The sequence below is a fragment of the Chrysemys picta genome, chromosome 9, assembly GCF_011386835.1.
Source record: "Chrysemys picta bellii isolate R12L10 chromosome 9, ASM1138683v2, whole genome shotgun sequence".
NCBI lineage: Eukaryota > Metazoa > Chordata > Testudines > Emydidae > Chrysemys > Chrysemys picta.
This window is the reverse complement of record NC_088799.1, coordinates 78,189,505-78,199,806: the sequence shown is the minus strand read 5'-3', so window position 1 is coordinate 78,199,806 and position 10,302 is coordinate 78,189,505. Positions and strand designations below refer to the sequence as shown.

The 10,302-nt window shown below is 42.9% G+C and overlaps 1 protein-coding gene across 2 annotated transcripts in view; it reads left to right on the top strand.

The window, feature by feature from the left end:
* LOC101945336 (putative P2Y purinoceptor 10) overlaps positions 1–10,302 on the top strand; it is a 33,920-nt gene that overhangs the window by 13,978 nt on the left and 9,640 nt on the right. Inside the window, exon 1 of one of the 2 annotated variants that reach the window (XM_005284488.4) lies at positions 9,432–9,567. The exons of the other annotated variant lie outside the window; for it this stretch is intronic. The gene's annotated coding sequence lies outside the window, so the exon portion shown is untranslated. Of the gene's footprint in view, positions 1–9,431; positions 9,568–10,302 lie in introns of those variants that run through there. 2 annotated transcript variants of the gene reach the window in all.

Here is a 10,302-nt window from a genome sequence, read left to right as displayed (position 1 = left end):
TACTTTTTGGCCCAGCCAAAAATGCCTTTCCATTTAGTGTCTCCCAGGTTTAAGGGGGCTGGGGGTGGGAATATCGCTTGGGTTTAAATAATGATTACATTGGGTATTATCTTTAATGGCAAATGATTACATTATATTGACAATAAGCTAGGTAGCTCAACTACCATTTTTTAAAGCTAAATGTTATAGTTTATATACATGCAGCTGTTTTTAAAGGGATATTTCAGTGTTCACAAGTGTAACAAGGGAATATATTTTAATTAAAGGAATTAGTCCTAGCTTCTTTAGCTTCTTAGTGACAAAGTTGTTCAATAAGTAACCAGTGCAATGCCTACTGAAATCAGGGGAAAGACTCCCATTGCCTTAACTAGACACTAGGGTTACCATTCGTCCGGATTTACCCGGACATGTCCTCCTTTTTGTTCTAAAAATAGCGTCCGGGGGGAATTTGTAAAGCACTCAAAATGTCCGGGATTTCCCCCCTCCCCCGGCAGAGCAGAGCGAGCAGCTGGGAGGGCTGCAGGAAAGTCCCGGGCTGGACTCCGGAGCAGCTGTAGAGGAGCCGGATCCGCCCTGCATTCTGAGCCGGCAGCTCTCCCCTGCAGCCCGGTCCAGCAGCACTGTGCAGGGCCAGGGACCGGGTTTTGTTGTGCTGGGGAGCGCAGCCACGTGTCCGACTCGGCTTGCACAGAGCCCAACACCCGGTCTGAGCAGCAGGGTAAGGGGGCCAGGGGGCAGGAGAAGGGGCAGGGAGGTTCTGGAGGGGGCAGTCAAGAAAGGGGGGGGGCTTTTTGGGGGGAGTGGAGAAAGTTTTGGGCAGTCAGGGTACAGGTAGGGGGTAGGGTCCTGGGGGGCAGTTGGGGGGGGTCTTAGGAGGGGGCAGTTAGGGGACAAGGAACAGGGAGTCTTAGGTAGGGGGTGGGGTTCTGGAGGGCAGTTAGGAGCAGGGGTCCCAGGAGGGGGCAGTCAGGGGACAAGGAGCGGGGAGGTGGGGGGCTGGGAGTTCTGGGGGGGAGCTGTCAGGGGGCAGGAGTGGGGAGAGGGATCGGAGCAGTCAGGGGACAGGGAGCAGAGGGGTTTAGATGGGTTGGGAGTTCTGGGGGGGCTGTCAGGGGGTGGGGAGTGGTTGGATGGGGCGTGGGAGTCCCAGGGGTCTGTCTGGGGGTGGGGGTGTGGATAAGGGTTGGGGCAGTCAGGGGACAAGAGGCAGGGAGGCTTAGATAGGGAGTGGAGTCCTGGGGGGCAGTTAGGGGCAGGGGTCCCAGGAGGGGGCAGTCAGGGGACAAGGAATGGGGGGAGGGTTGGGGGTTCTGGGGGGGCGGGAAGTGGGAGGGGCAGGGGCGGGGCTAGGGCGGGGCTCCTCCCGTCCTCTTTTTTGCTTGCTGAAATATGGTAACCCTACTAGACACTGTATTTTGCCAAAGACATACACACACACTTAACTTTATGCATTACAAGTACTCCAATTGAAACATACATTTAAGCACATGCATAATAAGTCTTTGCAGGACTGGGGCCTAAGTGTATATTCAAGCCTGTACAATGCAATTTTTATTAGGTTTTTTTTTTTAAATCAAGTTTTTCTCCTGTGCTATCAACTGTTCTATTTACTATCCTATGTGGATTCAGCCTATAGTTGTAATTATTTCTCTGAGAATGTTTATGTATCTTAGTCAGCTATTGGGAAGTGTTTAGTGTAATTTCCTTCAAGCTTCTGTTTTGCGCTTTGTTTGGTGGAGAAACAAATGTTTAAGGTATCACAATGACATTCGAACAGCTTGTCTTCCATTTTTCTTTGCAAAATCATGCTTTAAAAATAAATACACATTTGCAAATGTAACACAAGTTTCACAAAGGTGTGTTAATGTCTCAGACAACAGTGTGTTTTCCAATCCTTGGTTATTTGCAATACAGTTTTGCTGGCGAGTTCCAACAGCCTATTCACTTTGAGTGAAATTCCTCCCTGTGGAGAAGGCCAGCTCAGGAACAATGCACAAATTAAGTCCCACTTAAGACCTTAGAATAGAACTGGGGCCAGCACTCAGTCATATAGGCCAAAGACTGCAAAGGGCTACACATTTGATTTACTACCAACCTTAGCTGCATTTAAACTGTCTACACACAGTTTTTATACCAATTTAACTACACTTCTACCCTGATATAACACGACCCAATATAACACATATTTGGACATAACGCGGTAAAGCAGCGCTCCGGGGGGGCGGGGCTGCGCACTCCGGCAGATCAAAGCAAGTTCGATATAACGCGGTTTCACCTATAACGCCGTAAGATTTTTTAGCTCCCGAGGACAGCGTTATATCGGGGTAGAGGTGTATTTCTATCAGGAAGTTGATTTTTCTACCAGAATAGTTAAATGGGTGCAACCCCTAGTGTGGATTTCAGGTGCTTTTTACTGGTATTGCTTATTGCCTTTCTTGTACAGGAATAGCAACAGGGGCATTATTTCAGAGAAATTCTAGGGTGGGGTGAGAGTTGTACCGGTGTAGAGAACACTATATGTGGTTATGTTATAAGCTGCAAAGTCTTTGGGTAGGGACGGGGAAGTGGAGCATATAGATCTATGAAAAGTCTGACGGTGGAGGGAAGCTGCTCCTTTCCCTTCTACTCCCCCGCTCCACAGGAAATGACACCCCTGAATAGCAACACTAGTATAAGCACCTTTATACTGATATAGACACCAGTGGGGGTTATATTATTGTAACTACAGCAGTATTGTTAAAGCAGTAGAAGACAAGGCCTCAGCAGTGAAAGGGTCTGTATTTGGAGTGACAATCAGTGAAGATCAGAATCTGTGTTGCCGCAGGAACAGCAGCGTTCAAATTGTGGTTTTAAAAATGTATCAACATCACTTCAAATAAAGTGGAGATTGCTAAACTATAGAAAAACAAAGTTACAGGCTGATCTCTCTAGGGAGAATGTCTGCTTTTATTTGCTCCGCAGAGAATTTTGACGACTTCTCTTAATGTTACAATTTCTGTGGCAGCAAATAAAATTGCCCATTCTTATTCTTGCCCTGTTGTCCGAAAGGCCCTTTGTGAGTGCCAGAAGGAGAACTAAAGACGAAGCTTCTTGTTTGTGAGACTCGAGATCTCTTGCCATTTTTTTTCACCATTGTCTGAGAGCAGCCTTCCCAGTAATAGCTTCTGACATGTTGTCTCTTCTTTTTCACTTCCTTTTTATAGATCTGTAGTTGAAAAGTGAGGCCACCCCTATTTTCTCACAAAGTTTTCTCAACACCTGTAAACTGATGTGCTCTCTGCCCTGATTCCTGTGGGTTACGGGCCTACATTGCTCTAAAGGCTAATAGCTCAGTAGTCTTTGCAAGGGATAACCTCCCCTTCCACTGTGACAGCACTCCCAGTGCACCAGTCTCTTCTCAAAGCTGCTGCTCCTCTCTCTGCCTGCCTCACTCCTTGGCTTGCATAATGGACTTGGAAGAGATCATATATTGACTCTATATAGACTAAAGTAAAAGTGACCCCTGTCATATATCACAGTCTACACCAATATGTGAATATGACATGAGACTTATGTCTTTCCTCATGGGAAAACACCTGACTTCTCTCCCCTCCCACTTTTAGAAAGTCCCATCTTCAGATTTGCACTGATTTCCTTTTGCTCTGAAATTTGAAAGTAAAAATCAGGAATGAAAGGGCTTTTCTTCAACCTTAAACAGCATCCCCAACTCGTTTGCTCCTTAGGCCCAGGTCTCATGACCCTTTTGTATGGGTCAAACTTCAGCATTTCTACTGCCTGCTTGATTGAGAAATGGTGGTTCACGAATGGAAATGGTAATCACATGATCTAGAACCACACATCCCATGGGTGAGACCTTGTGGGTTGCATCAGCAGGTTTACTTGTCACTTCCTCCACTCCTTTTACAGTAAGTTTGCTTCATACGCAATCTGAAAATTGCTTTCATATTCAGTTCCCTGGAACCATGCAAGGCTTATAGTATTGTGACAGTAGAAAGCAGTCCAGGGAATCTGCCATGTTCCATTCTGTGATGATTCCTTTCATGGACCGTCTACATCCTTGCTCCTGGACTCCCCAGTGAGTGCATGGCAATTAAGATGGCTTTGTGTTTCCTCAACAAATACACCAAAAAACCAAAACAAATGGCCGTCCCTCCAAAGCCAACTAACTTTCATCAGTGACCCCTCAGAAAACCAAAGATGGGCCCACTCCAAAATCCTGGGTCTGATCACATCTAAACTTTGGGTGGTTGAAATCTGGAACTTTTCACCTTCACGCCACTGCTAGAGAAAACTTAGTGTAGTGTCAGGGTTGAAGGAGAACTGGCCACTATCCAAATAATGTAACAAGTACTCTGAATTGCTCACGGAGATCAAAAATATATCACATATCAACAGGGCTCTCAAAGGGTGTGGAATGCTCAGCAACAGCAATGCAATAAGACACTCCCCTTCACTGGTGAATGCTTGTTGGATGAAAAAATGTCCAATAGGAACAGGTAATGATCTGTGTTATGTATATGGACATTTTGATTATTAGCACATGTTGCTTGATCTATCGATTGTGTATTAATTGTATTGATTATTTAAGAATTTCCAGTTAAAACTCTGAGGTTTGGTAGGTTCTTGTCCCAAGATCAGACCCAGTATTCTTAGAATTTCTGTTCAGCTGGAAACCCTGATGTGCACGGTTACAACACTCACACTTAAGAAAGGTTTCAGAGTAGCAGCCGTGTTAGTCTGTATCCGCAAAAAGAACAGGAGTACTTGTGGCACCTTAGAGACTAACAAATTTATTAGAGCATAAGCTTTCGTGGACTACAGCCCACTTCTTCGGATGCATATAGAATGGAACATATATTGAGGAGATATATATACACACATACAGAGAGAAAAGAAAAGCAGAGAGTATGTGTGTATATATATCTCCTCAATATATGTTCCATTCTATATGCATCCGAAGAAGTGGGCTGTAGCCCACAAAAGCTTATGCTCTAATAAATTTGTTAGTCTCTAAGGTGCCACAAGTACTCCTGTTCTTTTTACACTTAAGAAAAACCTTCTGTATTTATAATATTTTATTAACACAGTTAGGAAAGCTACAAACACTCCAACCCAGCAAGGTAGATCGACATAACATAAAATGTGTGTCTGAGCATTGATATGCTCACACCATTGCTTGAAAAAAGATCTGAAGTGTTAGTCATCATCACCAGTGGCTGTCATCCTGGCATCTCCCAAGAATTACCTTTCCCCAATGCACACAGGCCGGAATACAACTTTTATAATGTGTGGTGCTGAAGCCACTGTGCTTAATGCATAGTCAGTAGGAGTTTTCCCCTTTTTCCTTATTTGTACTTCCTTACCCTATTAATGTTGGGGTGCCCGTCTCCCATAGGTTAAGAATCCATTTACCTCAAGCTTATTAGCATATACATCATTAGTTACCATGGCATTCTTGTGGTCAGACATCTGTTGATGTTCCTAAAATAAAATATCACAAACAGGTACAAACTAGTAAGCTTGTGGTTACCTGTCAGCAGTTCAGTCACTCCTGCCTTCTAACTTGTGATATCTTATGATCTACGGTTACTCCTGGTTAGCTGCTTATGCTAAGGCTTTTGGGGCCTTATGCCTTGTTTAACTAAGCTATTGTCTTGTCTTACATGCCTTTTAGGCTCATTACATTACTCCCTTAACTTATACCCAGGCCTTACCTAGAAAATACCTACGCCTTATGGCTACTTATGAGAGGGCTTGTTCCTTGCAGGTTTGACACACAATCCCTCATCTGATGTGCCCTTTAGTATTTCAGTAGTACCTGGTGAAATACTACCAGTATTTCAGAGGTAAGTGGTGGTCCTCTCCCCAAAAAGATCAGAACCCTGTTGTGCTAGGCAATGTACACATAGAGTAAGAGAATGTTGCAGTGTTGCCAACTGACAATTTTATCATGGGTGTCACACTATTTCGTGTTTTTCTTCAAGCTGCTGCTACTGGAGTCAAGGGTTTTAGTGAGAATCTCAGCTTTATTTATTTTTTAAAATGCAAGTTTCTAGCTCTTGTTGCAGAGAAAAACTCTGAAAATATGACCTGAGTGCACACTACAAGCTCATCACCTATTAGGTAAATAAAAAGAGCCCCAAATTTATTTATTTATTAAAATCTCATGCTTTTAAAGAAAATCTCATGATTTGTGGGGCCTGACTCGTGATTTGTGAATGCTTGAGGTTGGTAATTCTGCAGTCCCTGACCCAAAGTGTGTGCAAGTGTCAAAACACAAAGGTAAAGAATAACTTGGCCATTAATCACTTTACAATAAATCTAACTCTAAATGAATGCCACTTCTGTAAACACTATTTATATATTTTATGGTGAACTTCACCCCTTGTCAGAGGGCCTAAACAAGTGATATGCACCCCTTGACTCATGAAGGTCAGGTTTAAGTGGGCTCTAAGTAGTGCGTGGGCTTCGTGCCAGGACTCTGCCCACTGGCGAATTTCACTTGATGTGAGTAAAACCCCTTACTTTAGAGAAGTACAACCTTGTTTTACATACATCCTTCAGGTGCATCCTGTTTGATATGAAAAAAATGTTCTCAGTTTAGAGAAATGTTGATATGCATTTGTCCTTCTGCCCACTGAATACCAGTTTATAAGCTTAAAAGGATATACATTTAATTTCACTGCCACTTTAAACTTCCTTGTACCTTTTGTCAGAGTTTATAAAAGCAGAGGTTATTCCCTGTAAAATGTGCACTTGTGTAGAACTATACTTAAGCAAGGATAGTTAAGCAAAAACATACATACATAGAGTTTATTCAGTCCATTAGAAGAGAAATAATTATACACTTTAATGTATGACAATGGATTTTTAAAATTAATATCTGTGGGCAAGATTGTCAACCTGTGTAACGCTGGTTGTCAGTGATGTTACATAATAGTGCATTCTGTGATGCTTTTAATGACCTAGAATGTGTGAAAAGTTTTCAGAGGGCAAAATAAACTAAGAGGTAAAATACAGCTACAGGGGAAAAGCCCACATTTTAAAAATCTCTCAGTTGGACTGTGTTCCCATCCCTTTGGTTTTTTGGACATTTTAGGGAATGGGTGCGCCATTTCTTTGCTGACACAGCCACTTTGAAGCAAGTACTGGAGAAGATGCACAGAAAACAAATTTTGAATTTGTAAACCTGGTCACTGTCTTCCCAACACTGAGATTCAAAGCTTCCAGTGAGTGCAGGAAGCCCATGATGTTGCTGACTCTTATTCATATACAGATCTAATGAAAGTGATTAACAAGCAGGAATAATTCAGGACCCCATAGATCTGTCTATGAGTTTTAAAATATAAGCACTTAAGGCCAAACCATGGACCTGCACAAAGCTCTTTTCCCCATAGAACTTTTCCCTTGTGCAGGCTGCAGAAAGCAACTACATACTTGGGGTTGTAATAGCAATTGCTGCCTCTTCTCCCACGTGGTGGTTTGGACTAGTCGATCCATGTAGTTGCAAATGTACAGGCTACATTCCCATTTCATCTAAACAACCCTTCCCCCGATAACTATTTTCTACTGCCCCAGAGAGAACAGTGCTTCATGGGTCATGGGGGGCTGGACCCAATAGCGCCTGCTCACTGTAACTGGTACCTTCCCCTGGACAGAGGAATCATGGTGGAACCACTGCTTTAAGGATTTTGTATGTTCAAATGCAGTGGGGTGGGGAGGGAAAGGATCGGGATTTTCCCCACAGCAATTTCCAGAGGATTTAAGCAACAAATTATTGTAGCTTATACCTTTCCCTCTTCTCCTTCCTCTTGGTACCCCAGTGTGCATCTGCTTGTTTTGAATGACCCTAAAACCAACCCAACCGGATATTATAGCAAGAGAAAGAATACATTTCAATTTAGTCAGCATCTATACTAAGAACTGGGAGCACTACGCTAGCTCTACAGTGCTGCCATGTTATCTCTGCAGATGCTGGGACATGATATGTGATGTGCATCATCATATCACATCATTCAGCAGGAAATAATGCAACTGATAGTAACTCACATCGCAGTGCCATTTCCGGACAACCCAGAAAGTAATATATCATCACCACTGCATGCAGTACCATGCATAAGGACAGGGCCGGTGCAAGGAAGTTTTGCGCCATAGGTGAAACTTCCACCTTGCGCCCCGCCCCCCAGCCCTGCGGCAGCTCCCCGCCTCCCCCCGCCCTGAGGCGCCCCCCCGTGGCAGCTCCCCACTCTGCCCTGAGGTGCCCCCCCCCACGGCAGCTCCCCCCCGGGGAGCCGTGCAACAGCTCCCCACCCCATCTCACCTCTGCTCCGCCTCTTCCCCAAGCACACCGCCCCTGCTCTAATTCTCCTCCCCTTCCAGGCTTGCAGTGCCAAACAGATGATTGGTGCTGCAAACCTGGGAGGCGGGAGAAGTGGAGAGGCGACCGCGTGCTCGTCGAGGGGGCGTAGGAACGCTGTAAAAAAAATTGGGGGCACCGCTTTTTGGCACCCCCAAATCTTGGCACCCTAAGCAACCGCCTAGTTTGCCTAAATGGTAGCACCGGACCTGCATAAGGAAAGGATATCTTATACACACATGGAAAAGGAATTGAATGAGACAGAGAAAAGAAAGGTATATCTCAAATACATGACACTGGACATTACATGCCTGTATAAGATGAAAGCACTTTTAGAACATTCAAGCTATAAACCATCATATATTTCGGATATGGAAAATAAACCAAAATTTCGCACCTTTCACTCATTTTGAACTACCTAGATCAGGGGTTGGCAACCTTTCAGAAGTGGTGTGCTGAGTCTTCATTTATTCACTCTAATTTAAGGTGTTGGGTGCCAGTAATACATTTTAAAGTTTTTAGAAGGTCTCTCTCTATAAGTCTATAATATATAACTAAACTATTGTTGTATGTAAAGTAAATAAGGTTTTTAAAATGTTTAAGAAGCTTCATTAAAATTAAATTAAAATGCAGAGCCCCCCGAACCAGTGGTGAGGACCTGGGCAGTGTGAGTGCCACTGAAAATCAGCTCGCATGCCGCCTTCGGCATGCATGCCATAGGTTGCTTACTCCGACTTAGATCTATATATTTTTCAGTTATAACTAGCAGATTTGTGTGTGCACAGTTTTAGCAAACAGATGGAGTCTACAATGACAAAACATCACAGGCAAAAGTAAAGTATAGCTTGATTGAGGGCATGCATAGAACATAGCAGAAACTCCAATTCTGTGCAAAATTAAAGCCTGAGTCACATCAAAATAACATCATCTGAGTTGTTTTAATGTCAGTAGCTGAAAACACGTTGGCTGGCTAAGTGAAACAAAATACAGGATTTCCTGTTATTCAGTCACTGTATCAGTCTCCAGAAGTCAGTGGATTTTGGAGCACTAGGGTAAGAGAGTGAAATTTCTCTCTTCATGTGAGAACTTTTTAAAAATATCTCTATCGTTGGAATCTACAGCATAAACTGTAGCTAATAAAAACCATTTTGCATTTTACCCTACTCTTCGCTGTGGATATTTCCGTCTTGAAGAATGGAAGTTAGAATGAGGTAAGATTTATTTTTGCTGCATATTTCCTTTTGTAAATCCAAGCCATAACAATATTCAGCAATACCATCGTATACTTTTTTCAAGAGAAACTTCAAACAAATGCTTGTATTGGTAGGCTGTCCTCAGCAGCCTTTGATAGAAGAGCAATTTGCTGTTTCATTTCTGAGTGGGTGGGTAAGTAAAAATCAATGCATTGTGATAGAAAGCCTGTATGAGAAAACAGCTGAAGACTGTTCTACAGAAAACATTACATTGATTGATAGGACATTACAACAGATCATTCAGTTCTGTTTCACATATTCTCTTTCAGTTGCATGTGTTAAAAAAGCTAATGATAATTACTATTTAAACAAAAGCTGTAGAAAGTCTCGTCTACTTAAATCAGAAACTCTAGAAAACTATTTCAAGTCATCAAACGGATTTTTATTAAAAAGATGCATTTCCCCACCGCTGCAGTATTTGACTATAATTCCAGAGAGGAACCTTTACCATAAAGTTCAGATTCAAAGTTTGGGGTTGTTTGGATCTGGAATTAGGGCTACCTCTATATAAGTCATAAACAAATAAATAATAAATAATAATTATAATGAAAAGACTACGTTCCTACTGTCTCTTTGAATTTGGAAATTCTAAGCACAATACCACAGAAATGTAGAACTGGGTGGGGCACACAGTGAGTCAGAGTAATGATAATTCTGGCAATTTCCATGGATGACTTCTGTAATAAAGACCAT